Source organism: Panulirus ornatus, chromosome 19 (genome assembly GCF_036320965.1).
Source record: "Panulirus ornatus isolate Po-2019 chromosome 19, ASM3632096v1, whole genome shotgun sequence".
NCBI lineage: Eukaryota > Metazoa > Arthropoda > Malacostraca > Decapoda > Palinuridae > Panulirus > Panulirus ornatus.
Window position 1 is genome coordinate 3,396,066 of NC_092242.1, and position 14,962 is coordinate 3,411,027.

At 44.1% G+C, this 14,962-nt stretch overlaps 1 protein-coding gene across 3 annotated transcripts in view; it reads right to left on the reverse strand.

The window, feature by feature from the left end:
• Positions 1–14,609, reverse strand: part of LOC139755319 (arrestin homolog) — a 143,955-nt gene extending 129,346 nt beyond the window's left edge. For 2 of the 3 annotated variants that reach the window (XM_071673452.1, XM_071673451.1), the window contains exon 1: positions 14,444–14,609. The gene's annotated coding sequence lies outside the window, so the exon portion shown is untranslated. The other variant, XM_071673450.1, reaches the window with a different exon arrangement.
• Between the last annotated feature and the right edge of the window lie 353 nt (positions 14,610–14,962).

The following is a 14,962-nucleotide window of genomic DNA, read 5'->3' on the forward strand; positions in this document are numbered from 1 at the left end:
GGTGCAGTCCAAAGTTCTCTACCCTCACCCCAAGCATAACTTATATGCGATTCAAGATACAAGTCTTGTCATACGGTGTTTATATATACATATATATATATACATGTACGTGTATATATAAATCGAGAATTTAGGAAGACCTTCCGAGTGTTTAAAAAGCCAAGTTCCTCGCCACAGCTGAGGATAAACACGCGCGCGAGTCTGACACCCGCCATCGCACCGCTCACGGCCGCCACCAACAACAGACACACTCGTGAGCGATTTAAGGACCCCCCCCCCCCCCCACCCCCCGCCTTCCTACCAGCATGTACTTTTACCCACTAATGACAGGAAGGAACCAGAGTCCTCCACCTCCCGCCGGCGACGCCCGCAGGAGTAACATAACCTTTTACAAATCCCGCGGGGAACTAACCCTGTGAGACCTTCCCATGTTCTTTTTTTTTTACCCAGGGGTGTGTCCGCTCGTACCCAGGGGGTAGGGACGCTGGGAAAGTGACGCCCTACTAATGTCAACCCATGGGTGAGGAAGGGGGGGAGGCGAGGCGGCGGGGCGGTCATTGGCCAATAGTCGACTACGACGACGTCACACTGACGTCACGGCTCCTCGTCACGTCACCGCCCCGCCCATGGCTTGGTGGGCCTCCCGCCCGCCGAACCCTTCCTTCCTCACGCCTTTAATTAAAGTGACGGGAAACAGATACGAGCTTCTCCCACACACCACCCTCCCTCCCTCCCACCTGCCACTTTAATAAGAAACTCAGTAATGAACTCGTATTTAAAGACCCGTAAAGATCAAGTGTAACGGAGCACCAGATGTGTGTAGCGAAATACTGCTCTGGACAGTGTTATAATGAACGCACCGCACCGCACCGCACCGCATCGCACAGCATCGCACCGCACCGCATCGCACCGCCACATTTCTGTGCTACGGCCACAGATAACGTCTTATCTATGTACCAGTAAGTGTAATGTGAGGAGGGACAACCTTGCTCGTAGTATGACACTGATCCCGTTTTATCATACAGTCCAGCAGGAACTTTGGGGGGGCGAGAGGTCATGATGAAGGAATGCATGACCTGACCCTTTACGAGCCGGGTCAAACGCGGGTCATCGTGTTTAATGGTTGTACCGTGTTCTACAAGGGTTGCACCGTGTTCTACAAGGACTGCACCGTGTTCTACAAGGGTTGTACTGTGGTCTACTTGTTTTTCCGTGTTCTACATGGTTTGTAACGTTCTACAAGGGTTATATCGTGTTCTACAAGGGTTATAACATGTCCTAATGTTCTACAAGGGTTATAACATGTTCTACAAGGGTTATAACATGTTCTACAAGGGGTTATACCGAGTTCTAGCGGTCTGGTCTGCTCGAGCAACATGTGTGTCGTAAATGATGGAAGTGTCTGCTCGAGAAGAAACACAAACCATCTGCGTTCGTAGTCGCCAGTTTACAGAACAAATACGCGTCTGGTAAAATTCATAGGTTGGGATAAACTTGGTGAATGAAATCTGCAGAGTTAAATGGGTTTGTCCTTCATCAAATAACTTTCCACAAAGTTACGACGGGGGGGGGATGGGGTTGGGGGGTGTGGCGTGGGGGGGGAGTACAAAGTTAGTCGACGAAAATGTAAAGGTAACTTTTAATCAGCTGAGGCAAGTCCGGATACGTTTAATCAAATGAAAGTCGAGTGAACAACAAGCAGAATGATGGAACGGAGGAAGGAAAACGGCCATAAAGCCGGGTAAGTTGGTCCCCATGATTTACCCGAACCGCTGCCCGAACTTACGACGTCTTACCCCTTGAACGCGACAGTACGACCCTTGAGCACGACGTGACGACCCTTGAGCACGACGTCACGCCCCTTGAGCACGACGTCACGCCTCTCGAGTACGACGCGACGACCCTTGAGCACGACGTGACGCCTCTCGAGCACGACGGAGCGACCTCTCAGCACGACGGTACAGTGCTAAGCACAATGTTCCGACGACCCCTGGATACGACAGCGCGTAACCTTTGACCAGATCCTCTGAAGATCGGGTCAGAGGCCACACGCCACCGTCTCCACGACTCTTCCCGTCATACGCAAGGGTCGTACCGTCGTACGCAACGGTCGTACCGTCGTACGCAACGGTCGTACCGTCGTACGCAACGGTCGTACCGTCGTTCGCAAGGTTTTTAACGTCGCAGTCAAGTTTGGGGGGGGGGAGGGGAGGAGAATGTGGGAGAGGGGTTATACTAAGTAACGTAAGATACAATACTTGATACGTGACACCTTCACGGCGACACATCAGGTCGTGTTTGTTCGTCTCTTTGTTCGCTCGTTTCTGCAGTGGAGTGGTGGTGGGGGCCGGCCACGTCAGCATCCAGGAGGCGGGCTGGCTGGCTGGCTGGCTGGCCACACTCCTGGCTGACCCGTGAACCAACACACTCCTGCCCTCAGACCTGCCACGACCTAAGACCTTCAGCAGGACGACCCGATCCCCCCGGTCGTACTACAAGAGGGTCAAGTCCGTCGCGGTCAGAGGGTCGAGCTGTCGCACGTGATCAGAGGTTCAAGCAACGCACAGAGATACATTACGTGAGCGGGTCGGAGGAAGCGGGTCTTGGGAGGTTGGCTGGTACACGTGTTGAGCCGTTCAGAGTAAACACAGTCGTGAGGTGCACACACCAGCCCAGCACTTCCCTCTGAAGCCTTAGCTGTGCTTCAGGCTAAGCTCACAACCTCCTTGAGTTCCGTGTTATATCATATATATATATATATATATATATATATATATATATATATATATATATATATATATATATATATATATATATATATATGACCTACCAACCATCTTCACACTGAGCACTGGGTAATTCCACTCAGCTGTCGCTATTAATACATAAAAGTAAATAATAAAAAGCCAGTAAATACTACACTTCCCTGGGGCACGGTAACTAATTTCCTTGACCGGCCATTTACCATGTCAGGTTGGTTATCATACAGGAAGACAGACGCTGTTTATCATCCAGGAAGACAGACGCTGGTTATCATCCAGGAAGACAGACGCTGGTTATCATCCAGGAAGACAGACGCTGGCTATCATCCAGGAAGACAGACGCTGGTTATCATCCAGGAAGACAGACGCTGGTTATCATCCAGGAAGACAGACGCTGGTTATCATCCAGGAAGACAGACGCTGGTTATCATCCAGGAAGACAGACGCTGGTTATCATCCAGGAAGACAGACGACATGTGTACAAATAACTCATTCATAATCATCCGTCCACCTACTTCTCCCACGTCTCCATCGACGTGTTCACTCTCCCGTCCATCTATCCTCACAGGAACTGTCCCTAGCCAGTCCTTCCTACACCACGTCCTGCAAGAGGCCTCACACCTCACGACGCGACGCCTCCTTCAAGCACCGTGAGGATGATCCCTGGTCAGGCTGGCCTCACCATGAGGCAACTCATGACTGACTGATGCCGAAGCTTTTCCTTTTGTTTACACCAACTCAGTACTGGCTAAGCTTATCGACGACGTAGACAATGCTGGGTCAAGCTTAAGATGAGGCATCAAACCAAGCCGATGTAACACATGGATCATTAGGTCCTGATCTGTGAAGTGTCCTGGTAATTAACGTGAGATGAAAACACCCAACTAATTATAAGAAACTAATTACGAGGGAGGTTAATTATAAGAGCTACCAAGAAGCATGTAATGAGGTGCCGACCAGCGTATGATGAGGTGGCATGCGTCGTATAATGAGGTGATCAACGTATAATTAGGTGGCGAAAAAAAAATACAGGCGTACATGTGGTGATGAGCGACGCATTATAATAACTTGGAGCAGCGCATGACGTCATGCGACGCATGAGGAAAGCATTAACAACGTATAATGAGGGAGTAAGGAGCCGTGTACGATGGCAAAGATTGTGTAACGAGACGGACCGACGTACAACGTGGTTGCCAGCTGCACGATACGACGTATAACGTGGTTGCCAGCTGCACGATACGACCATACAGCCGGGCCTGCTGGGCGGCCACACCGTCACCTTCAACATTACCACGTACGTGACGTGTGAAGAAGAAACATATGTACTTCTATATTCACACATCCATACGTGTATACGTAACTGTATAAGGTCATATCCGTGTGGACACACACTATTATATAATCGTATATCATGACGCAAATGCTTTATATACAGACATACACACATTCATATATCAATACACCATCAGAACAGAGAAATAGTCAACTTAAACATAAACACATCATTACGTACACACGTACACAGACAAACAGACATAGATTCGAAAATAAACAGCATTACAAACACACACACACACACACACACACACACACACACACACACACACACACACACTTTCACATACATGCACAAACAGTCTGAATGAATACACAGATATAATCAAAACAAAAAAGAAACATATGAAAGAAAACAGGAATACACACGTCCCGAATATTGACGGAATATCGACATTCCCTCAATGGCGGCTACACCCACGCTGAAGAAAAATGTCCTCTCTTTATCTCCCGTCTGCATGGCAATGTAATAATACAGGAGGGGAACCTCTCTCTCTCTCTCTCTCTCTCTCTCTCTCTCTCTCTCTCTCTCTCTCTCTCTCTCTCTCTCGCCATGACGTATATAATGACCCGGACACCCCAACTCGTGAATGCCAGGTGCCATGAGGGAAAGACATCGTTGCCATGGTGATCAAGATGATGACATCGTTGCCATGGTGATCAAGATGATGACATCGTTGCCATGGTGATCAAGATGATAACATCGTTGCCATGGTGATCAAGATGATGACATCGTTGCCATGGTGATCAAGATGATGACATCGTTGCCATGGTGATCAAGATGATGACATCGTTGCCATGGTGATCAAGATGATGACATCGTTGCCATGGAAGATACAACATCGTTACCACGGCAACCAAGACCTCTCTATAAAGAATACTGAAACCCAAAGACGCTGACTGAGAAAGAAAACGACAGATGGATCTAGCCCAGCCACTCAGCACGGCACATCCATTCCACCACTCCCACAAAACCTACCTACCAACCTACTCTACCTACCTACCTACCCACTCTACCTACCTACCTACCTACCTACCTACTCTACCTACCTAATCTACCAACCTACTCTACCTACCTACCTACCTACTCTACCATACCTACTCTACCATCTCTACAAAAGATACACCTACCCCCATCACCCTCTACAAAAGCCATATTTGCTAATTAATTAACTTACCGAGAAATCTAATTAAGAGCCTTCCTTCCCCTCCCCCAACCACCTTTCCCAAGTGAGTGGTCTCCGCCATGCTATATGGTCCACGTACAGTGGCTACCACCAGACCAGCACTGTGGCGAACCTGGACCAGTACCAGACCAGCCCAGGCTGGGTGATGGTACACCTCGCCTGCTGGTAATGACCGCTCGCCTCTGCATAGATGAGCTCTGAACATTTTCCTTTTTTTTCTCTCTCTCTCTTGACAAGGAAAGGAATAACTTCCCGCTGGGTGTGTATTACTCTCTCTCTCTCTCTCTCTCTCTCTCTCTCTCTCTCTCTCTCTCTCTCTCTCTCTCTCTCTCTCTATCTATCTATCTATCTATCTATCTATCTATATATATATATATATATATATATATATATATATATATATATATATATATATATATGTAATCACTACTGGATCGTATCCTTACCTTAACATTTTGTTGTTCCTCTGTTCGTCTAATGTATCCTAACCCAATTCAGTCACCTTGCACTATCTCCCCTTATCATTTTTACGCCATTCATCATAACATCCCCTAACCTCAAGCCCCGCCCTATCATTCACCATTCACATGAAAGATTACGTCATCCATAATAATATCATTCACCATTCACATGAAAGATTACGTCATCCATAATAATATCATTCACCATTCACATGAAAGATTACGTCATCCATAATAATATCATTCACCATTCACATGAAAGATTACGTCATCCATAATAATATCATTCACCATTCACATGAAAGATTACGTCATCCACAATAATATCATTCACCATTCACATGAAAGATTACGTCATCCATAATAATCATTTGGTTCCACAAGAAACAAATTCCCCCATTCCAAGATTCGTCTATTCCTAACATGCTCCTCCTCTCCTACATTCCGAACATTCATACTGAAGACACTCGTCCAATTCCAACAACCTGGACATTCATCTGTTCCTAACCATCCTAACCATTCAGACACTCCATTTTCATCAGAGTCACTGAGACCCCCCCACTAACATGTCACACACGTGCCTATCTCAAACATGCCAAACATTCTGCTGCTCTTAACATTCAGCTGTCCCCAACACTCCCAACATTTTTGTCTCCCGTTTTCTTTCCAATCAGCCAACTGTTGCACTCCGCCTCCATCAAAATACTCACTCGTTCCCTTTACTTCCCTCTCACATTTCCCCGCGTTCTTGGACCTCTTTCTGCCCCTTCCCCAAGCCCTCTCACCCATTCCCTCCCCTTGCCCATCAGTAATTCCCCTTTGCCCTTCAGCACCGTCAGATTGGCCCAATAGGAGGGAACCCCCAGACAAACCGAAGACGGAGGAAAAATCCACGCGATCCCCAGAGCGGCTCGGCAACAGAAGCAACAGATTTCCAACTAAACGCCAGGACAACGGGCGCAACGGTATAGCAAAACAACAGAGAAACGCAACGGTATGGTCACAGCACCACCAGTAAATAACATATAAAACCACACTGGCATCACTTCACCTATAACACTGGAACACAATAATATAAATCTACGTTTGTTTCTCTTAATCATAAAAATATATTTGTGTTAGTCTTAAAAAAAAAAAATCTATATACATCTAAATCCATCTATGTCACGGGAAATTTAATCATGTTTGTTTCCCTATATATATATATATATATATATATATATATATATATATATATATATATATATATATATATATATAGACAGAGAGGCACCACCTCCACATAACAGCCATGACTGACTGATCAAATCCATCCCCGGCACTACCATCCATTACTGGAACGACCCACGCTCGCGCTGGTATGAAGACATCCATTTGAAAAGACACAATTTCAACTTCCGCTCACTGGCTAAGTTTGTTACGTCCTGAGAGAGAACAAAATGATGAGAAGCGAGTCACAAGAGTTCGAACCCCAGTGTGACAGCGAAAGTTTCCTAATACACGCTCGATAAAAGCTGATTGTTCGTCGGCTTTTACTAAAAAAGAAATTGAAAACATATCCATTAAAAGCGAAATTAATAGTGTATCATAAGCAAATAATAAAAGTGTAAATCTTACATCTTGTTCAGTTGGGTTAAATCACAAAAGCCTTGACAAAATCATAAACTTTTCAGTATACCTATTATCATTTTCGTACAACACCCATCCACTCATAGGAAAACTATATTATATCCATAACATTCGCGCGGTCGTAAAACTCAACGCTATTCATAAAAGTCTTCGCAAACGACTAAAGAATATGTCTTACGACGACGAAAATATTAATTCTTTTTTCGCAGCCGCATTATATTCTCTGATTCTGGTGAATGTTTTCGCAATTGCTGGTTGGTGGCTTCAGTTCTCTCGGTCACTGCAGGTTGGCGGAGTCCGTCTTCTCCCCTCACTGCAGGTTGGCGGAGTCCGTCTCCCGTCACGGCAGGTCACTACCAGTTGGCGGGCGGCCTCCGCTCTGTCACTGTAGGTCGGTTGGTGCCGTCCGTTTTCTGTCCCTGCAGGATGGCAGCGTCCGTTTTCCGTCACGGCAGGTTGGCGCCATCCGTTTTCTGTCAATACAAGCTGAAGGGGAGGGGGGGGGGGGTAAGGTGGTGGTGGGAGGGAGGAGGAAGGACTGCGAGGGTATAGGCAGGGAAGGCATGATGATGACCCAGTTTCGTCACTGGGTAGTTAGTCGGTAATGGTTTCCCGTCAGTCATCGCCTCCCAAACGGACGTAGGAGGATCAAAGCCTGATGGTAACACCACACAACTGTTATTTGCAGCCAGGCAAAACCCACAGGCGGGAGAACCCTACAATAATAATAATAATAATAATAATAATAATAATAATAATAATAATAATACACTTTCGATTTATGATTTTCAACTTTTCTTGTGTGTGTGTGTGTGTGTGTGTGTGTGTGTGTGTGTGTGTGTTTGTGTGTGTGTGTGTGTGTGTGTATCACTTTCCTAGCCCAAAAAGAAGTCCTTTATATGGGGCTCCCGCAGCACTCAGGAGGCTGGCCACGTCCACTGGGTGCGACCATGTCGAGAAGTGTTATTGTGAGAGAGAGAGAGAGAGAGAGAGAGAGAGAGAGAGAGAGAGAGAGAGAGAGAGAGAGAGAGAGAGAGAGAGAGAGATCTGGCAATAAGTGATCAGGCAGGTTCTGCCCCTGGGCCCGGGAACTGGTTCGTGCGTGGGCCGCGCCTTCTGCCGCCCCAACATGTCGCTAAGCAAGTATAACATTACATACGATGTCCATTTTCTCTCCAAAGTAAATGGATTGGGAGAAATACTAAACATACCTTTTCTTTCTCTCCTCCTTTCCCTTCTTTAGTACTGAATATATTCCCCACTTTATCGACGTAGCGTCAGGAGCCATCAAACAACGGCCCGATTTGCACACGCCTACTCTCAAACTGTCATCTATAATACACGGTGACCGCAGCCCACCTTCCACAGCCAGGGCCACACAGATCACTCCATAATTCATCTTCACTTCTGTATGCTACGATTCAGCCCCAAATGCGAGCACATCGCCCCCCACATACCACATATATCTAATCCATCGTATCCAACGCACGCCTCTCGCCTTTCTTGAACGTGCAAGCCACCTTTAATTTGGCCCTACCATCTCCTTCTCGGTCTCCTCCTCTTCCCCCTTGTTTCGTCCACTATATATATATATATATATATATATATATATATATATATATATATATATATATATATATATATGACCCTAATAGCAACTGAATATTATACTTACATAATATTCCAACAAGAGAAAAGGTGTTCCAATAACCGAAAGGAAAAAAAAAGCAGATGTATTAATAAAAAGAAAAAGAAACGGGTTACTGAGTTTCCCAAAATATGAGACTACGAACATTTCTTTCACGTTCATGGTTACTGGATGGTTCGTGGTCGGGCCTGCAGAACCTAACTACCACCTGCCAGGGTCATTAAGGCCGTCAACGTCAAGGCATAACCACCAGCTAAAAGAAAAATAAAAAAAAACACGAAATCTCCTTCAGGTGTTCGAGATAATTCTAAGACCAGCACACAGGGTCTGTGTCTCGCACTCGTTTATCTCGCAATCCTAAGATATTCCTTCCCTGGAAACAGAGAGCTCCATAGCAATATTCACTGACAGGTCTTCCAGGAATTTTCATGTTTTACTGTATACGACGAATTTTCATTTTCAATGCGAAGTAAGCATGAGGCTAATACTGGATTCTTGGCTGCTATTTACGTGCCATTTACGTGTGTGGATGTTTCGATTCGTTGTCTTCGCTTCAGAAAAGGAGGGCAAATATCACCCAGCATCAAGTGTTCCTAGAACTGTTCTGACCTTTCGACAAACATCGCTACACATGATCGGTGTTGGCAGGTTTTGGCGCAACACAAACGCGTATCCTGGGAGAGAAAAGAAAACAAAATGTGTCCAAGTGACAGAGAGACATCAACAAACTATTCCAGTTTTGTTGTGGACAGATAAGACCCATCTTGAACACAAGTGGTTGGAATTGTACATTTCCTTCATCTGCTGTACTTTAACCTTTAGAGCGTGTCATGTCTCTAAACTCTATTATAAACTTCGCTCTCATTTTCCTGCGAAGCAATCACTCACTCAGCTGTGTAGAAAATTCAAAAAAATATAAATTCGGTGGTCCTGCACCAGCGTTGGAAACAGACGATTGGAAATTGGGTGAAAACACAAGACAATAAAGGCAGAGTTACCGTTGACCAGTCTAGGCTTAAGGTGGATATGAACGTGTGTAGTGGAGAGGCGCCTCCTGCCTCCTGTGTCTTACTGGTCCAGAGTTGGGGGGTGTTGCTATGGATGCTAGGCTACATCTGCTCCATCCGTCACTCAATCAATTCACTTCTTTACTCTCGACCATTCCTGACCATTCCTGCCTTTTCATGTTTATAACCTACGCATCTTGAGGACCTCCTTTATATGAAAATGGCTGTATGCTCAAGTCGGTTATTCAACTGTATTTTGATCACTTGTACCCCAAGATAAGAACCAGTTATATATAGCAAATGACTTCTTAAAATACGATCACCCATTCTATACATCCGTAGAATTAGACAGATGGACAGACATACAGAGAGGTAGATAGACAGACAAATAAATAAACAGATAGACAGATAAATCTTTCACAGAAGCCCTGTGAACCAGGTTGACATGGCACAGCAGAGAGGTGAAGCGAGATGGAAGGGAAGGGTCAGTGAGAAATTCTCTCTCTCTCTCTCTCTCTCTCTCTCTCTCTCTCTCTCTCTCTCTCTCTCTCTCTCTCTCTTGCCATTTCACAGTACAGTTTATAAGGACACTGATAACATCATTACCATCATCTTCCATGTATTACATCAACAAGGCACTATATATATATATATATATATATATATATATATATATATATATATATATATATATATATATATATGAGAAACTGCAGAAGCTGGTGACTGAGTTTGGTAAAGTGTGTGAAAGAAGAAAGTTAAGAGTAAATGTGAATAAGAGCAAGGTTATTAGGTACAGTAGGGTTGAGGGTCAAGTCAATTGGGAGGTAAGTTTGAATGGAGAAAAACTGGAGAAAGTAAAGTGTTTTAGATATCTGGGAGTGGATCTGGCAGCGGATGGAACCATGGAAGCGGAAGTGGATCATAGGGTGGGAGAGGGGACGAAAATCCTGGGAGCCTTGAAGAATGTGTGGAAGTCGAGAACATTATCTCGGAAAGCAAAAATGGGAATGTTTGAAGGAATAGTGGTTCCAACAATGTTGTATGGTTGCGAGGCGTGGGCTATGGATAGAGTTGTGCGCAGGAGGGTGGATGTGCTGGAAATGAGATGTTTGAGGACAATGTGTGGTGTGAGGTGGTTTGATCGAGTAAGTAACGTAAGGGTAAGAGAGATGTGTGGAAATAAAAAGAGCGTGGTTGAGAGAGCAGAGGAGGGTGTTTTGAAATGGTTTGGGCACATGGAGAGAATGAGTGAGGAAAGATTGACCAAGAGGATATATGTGTCGGAGGTGGAGGTAACGAGGAGAAGTGAGAGACCAAATTGGAGGTGGAAAGATGGAATGAAAAAGATTTTGTGTGATCGGGGCCTGAACATGCAGGAGGGTGAAAGGAGGGCAAGGAATAGAGCGAATTGGATCGAAATAGTATACCGGGGTTGACGTGCTGTCAGTGGATTGAATCAGGGCATGTGAAGCGTCTGGGGTAAACCATGGAAAGCTGTGTAGGTGTGTGTGTTTGCGTGTGTGGACGTGTGTATATACATGTGTATGGGGGTGGGTTGGGCCATTCCTTTCGTCTGTTTCCTTGCGCTACCTCGCAGATGCGGGAGACAGCGACAAAGCAAAAAAAAAAAAAATATATATATATATATATATATATATATATATATATATATATATATATATATATATATATATATATACTCAAAAACAGAAAATGAAGAAGTGAAATGTTCGTCAAAGTTATCATACAAAATAATCAAAAAGGTAATTTTAAAGAAATAACAAAAGACGAGGAACAAAACACCAAAATTGATTTTTCTTTTTAAGTCCGCGCTCGGGAAGTATACATACACCACCTTACATAGTATCTTTGATTATACCTAAAATCATCTACACATACCCCTACTGCATCAGAGGAATCCTCTCTACATAACCCTACTCTACGACAGAAACAAATCAAAACTACTTTTATCTACATATTCCTAAACTAGCAGAGAAATATTACATCAATGATCATATCGACAAAACCTGATTCTACTACAATGACATCAATATTTATCATTTCTACATCATCCTACTCTACTGCAGAAACGTAATCACATCAATAAATCTCAGTACATACCCTTAATTTACTAATCATCTCTATACAATCCCACTTTAGTAGTGCTTTCTGTGCATATACTGTACTTAAAGGCATTACATTACCCAGCTTCCTGGAAAACAAAACACCATCTAATTAGTTCACTTAAGTTCCGTAGAAATACGAGAATGTCCCCCTGTAGTGTTAATGGGTTCATTGTAGCGTTAATGAGTTCATTGTACACTGCTAATAGTTCAGTGAACAGGAATAATGCGTTCATAAGACAATGCTGCTTAGATCCACTGTACGAGGATAGTGAAGTCCACAGCATCGGGGTCACCTGTTCAATGATATATCGGGGTTGAACTATACAGGGGTTCACCGTACAGGATTCGACAATTCACGGCACTTATCATAATGTGTTTCATGCATTGCTCTGGGGCTCAGTGCACAATGATTCTCTATGACGACTGCCGTTCAGCCAGTTTCGCTGAGAATTATCTTAAAATTGATCTTGCAGAGATTTGATTAATACGCCGACGGATTTCACTGTAAATTCATTACCTAAAGTGAAAGTTACAGGCCATGATAATGACGACACTGTTCACTGTGGTGAGAATCAATAGTAATATCTATCTAGTTTCACGGCAGCTCACACCTGAGAAAAGGAGTGCCAAGAGCTTTAGGGGGTTCACTGAAGATCCATGTAGATTTGATGATACTCAACGTGTGATCATGAGGGTCAACGTAATGACGATCTGTCCGGTACAAGACATCAATGTATCGTGCAGTAGTAGCAGAGTTCACTGTAGTAATACTAGGCATTGTAATCGTTAAAGAGATACTTCAGTTCATCATGCCGACATTAGTCCTGGGATTGACGGTGGACACCGGGGGTTCATTAACGATACAAATTCACTGTAGAGGTTAATACGTAATACTGGGGGTTCATATGGCATCGTGATAATGGAGTGTACACTCTCAAGAAATCCTAGAATTCAACTTTCAGATACCGGTATTCATTTATGGTGATACTTGGGTGTGTTACCTGTTTGACAAGATATTGGAATTCAACGTGCCGATTGTAGGGTTCATCATTGTGATACCAGGGGTTGCTTATTGCTGAAAGATGCTGGGAATCACCGTGCAAATACTGGGGTTCATTGCGGTGGTCCTGGGGACTCACTGCTAGACAACGTAGCAGTTCAATCTAATGGGGTTAGGCTTTATAATACGTGAACACAGATTCCTAACGAAGCACTGGATCTAAATTTCAAGCATTGCGCAAAATATCATGCTTGCGGGCTCTCGTGTACAGCAACAGATCAATATAGATATCAGATGCACTATGTTACGAGAACCCCACAAAGAACTGGATGATGATTGGTACCTCACGGACAAAGGCATCAATACAGTTCGATAAAATGGTGCGTCTGAATCAAACACCACTTACAATGCGAAATGAGAAGCAATTGACTGCCTCTTCATTGAACATGACGCATACGAAACGATTTCTTTCAAAGATTCGTGTCTTGCCTCGAGGCTACAAGAGGTAATTTTTCGAATCAATTCTTACAATATACCTTTGTAATTCGCCGTAAATCTAAGTAAACACCCAATGCTTGGTGAAACTGTGATTTTCCGGCGTGATCTGATTTGTACACTTATACTCAACTGTAAGAATTATGGCTCGTATTTGTTAAGGGTGGCTGGTTATTTGGGCTTTAGGCCTAATGACTGCCAGGGGCCTTAATTACTAAGTCCGTCAACATCACAATACCAACCGAATCGAAACTTTCGTCAGGTATCAAAAGATCATTCTACCACCACACACTCCCTCAATATGCCAAATCCCGGTTGTTGAACTGAAAAGAATGTCCACTCCTCTTCAGGCAAAGCCCTGTGACGTCTGGAAAGAACATGCTTGGCAGCTGCAGGCTCATTCTGGACATGCAATCATGCATGCACTCACGGCGCTATCTCTCCTTACCTTCAAAGGACCTGGTGTTCATGTGTCCAGACACACACACGTGTGGGCCTGAGAGTTGCTATATCTCTTCATCTCCTCTTCACCCACAAATTACAAGCGTCGCCACTACATAAACAATTTGCTTACGCCAAAATTATGAATACTTTTCACGTATGTAGTTCCTGTCACACACATGTACGTCAGAGTTGATCACTTACATAGAGTTTAAGGAGTATAAGGGAGAACTTTGATCTACCTGCGTCAACTCTTTTTCTACTGTAGCTCAAAATACTCTAGCGTATATACCAAGCATTCTACTCCAATCCCATTAATTACATTATTCTGAAACTTTGTCTCACTCACGTGCAGAAAAAAAGAAATAATTCACGTTCTATTTGCTTGATTTAGCCACAGAATAGTACAATACTGCGCTCTAAACCAGTAATAGAATCACTCGTGAACTTCGAAAACTCTGGAGAGGCAACGAAAAAGCCCTCACAGGTCTATCGCGCCAGACCTCCAGCCGTATACTAGCGGGAGCCACGGCTGCCCCGGTATTTATATGTGCGCTCGAGTTGCCAGCTCAAGAGAGCCTCCTCAGCTTTTATCTAATGTATCTTTCTCCATATATTCTAAATCTATATCATTTGTTCAGAGCAATTCTTACATTCACCATACCTTAAAAGGGACAAATCAATCAGTAAAGAAAAATACCGTTTGTAATCTTTTTTTCCTTTTGTTGAAAATAGGACTTGCTTTCTGAAGAAAAATAGAAGTCACATGACAGTTTCTGTTCCTCCCTGAAAAGTTTACTGTTCTATCAACACATGAAACAGCCCAGTAACTTCAGCCAACACTGGGGACCGTCTCGGAACGACTTAA